Source organism: Mus musculus, chromosome 18 (genome assembly GCF_000001635.26).
Source record: "Mus musculus strain C57BL/6J chromosome 18, GRCm38.p6 C57BL/6J".
Lineage (NCBI taxonomy): Eukaryota > Metazoa > Chordata > Mammalia > Rodentia > Muridae > Mus > Mus musculus.
Window position 1 is genome coordinate 5,794,785 of NC_000084.6, and position 1,927 is coordinate 5,796,711.

Below are 1,927 nucleotides of genomic sequence, written 5' to 3' on the forward strand. Positions count from 1 at the left end.
GATCCCGATTTAACTTTGGTACCTAGTATCTGTCAAAAAATTGTTCATTTCAATTCAAAAAGAGAAGTGCCCCTCCTTCTCTTTTTTTGATAACTTTGGGTTGGAAGTCGATTGTATTCGATATTAGAATGGCTACTCCAGCTTGTCTCTTCGGACCATTTGCTTGGAAAATGGTTTTCCAGCCTTTCATTCTGAGGTAGTACCTGTCTTTGTCCCTGAGGTGGGTTTCCTGTAAGCAGCAAAAAGTTGGGTCCTGTTTATATAGCCAGTCTGTTAGTCTATGTCTTTTTATTTGGGAATTTAGTCCATTGATATTAAGAGATACTAAGGAAAAGTAATTGTTGCTTCCTATTATTTTTGTTGTTAGAGTTGGGATTCTGTTCTAGCAGCTATCTTCTTTTTGGTTTGTTGAAGGATTACTTTCTTGCTTTTTCTTTTTCTTTTTTTTTTAATTAGGTATTTTCTTCATTTACATTTCAAATGCTATCCCAAAAGTCCCCCATACCCTCCCCCTCCCAGTACCCTATCCCCCACTCCTACTACTTGGCCCTGGTGTTCCCCTGTACTGAGGCATATAAAGTATGCAAGACCAAGGGTCCTCTATTCCCAAGGATGGTCAACTAGGCCATCTTCTGCTACGTATGCAGCTAGAGGCACAAGCTCCAGGGGTACTGGTTAGATCATATTGTTGTTCCACCTATAGGGTTGCAGATTCCTTCAGCTCCTTGGGTACTTTCTCTAGCTCCTCCATTGGGGGCCCTGTGATCCATCCAATAGCTGACTGTGAGCATCCACTTCTGTGTTTGCCAGGCACCAGCATAGCCTCACAAGAGACAGCGATATCAGGGTCCTTTCAGCAAAATCTTGCTAGAGTATGCAATGGTGTCAGCATTTGGAGGCTGATTATGGGATGGATCCCCGGGTGTGGCAGTCCCTAGGTGGTCCATCCTTTCATCTCAGCTCCAAACTTTGTCTTTGTAACTCCTTCCATGGGTATTTTGTTCCCAATTCTAAGAAGGGGCAAAGTGTCCACACTTTGGTCTTCATTCTTCTTGAGTTTCATGTGTTTTGCAAATTGTATCTTGTATCTTGGATAGTCTAAGTTTCTGGGCTAATATCCACTTATCAGTGAGTACATATCATGTGAGTTCTTTTGTGATTGGGTTACCGTAGTCAGGATGATACCCTCCAGGTCCATCCATTTGGCTAGGAATTTCATAAATTCATTCCTTTTAATAGCTGAGTAGTACTCCATTGTGTAAATGTACCTCATTTTCTGTATCCATTCTTCTGTTGAGGGACATCTGGATTCTTTCCAGCTTCTGGCTATTATAAATAAGGCTACTATGAACATAGTGGAGTATGTGTCCTTATTAGCAGTTGGAACATCTTCTGGATATATGCCCAGGAGAGGTGTTGCGGGATCATCCGGTAGTACTATGTCCGATTATCTGAGGAACCGCCAGACTGATTTCCAGAGTGGTTGTACCAGCTTGCAATCCCACCAGCAATAGAGGAGTGTCCCTCTTTCTCCAAATCCTTGCCAGCATCTGCTGTCACCTGAATTTTTTATCTTAGCCATTCTGACTGGTGTGAGGTAAAATATCAGGGTTGTTTTGATTTGCATTTCCTTAATGATGAAGGATGCTGAACAGTTTTTCAGGTGTTTCTCAGCCATTAGGTATTCCTCAGGTGAGAATTCTTTGTTTAGCTCTGATGCCCATTTTTTTTGTTTTGTTTTGTTTTTTGTTTGTTTGTTTGTTTTTGTTTTTTGAGACAGGGTTTCTCTGTGTAGCCCTGGCTGTCCTGGAACTCACTCTGTAGACCAGGCTGGCCTTGAACTCGGAAATCTGCCTACCTCTGCCTCCGGAGTGCTGGGATTAAGGGTGTGCACCACCACCTCCGGGCCTGATCCCCATTTTTAAAA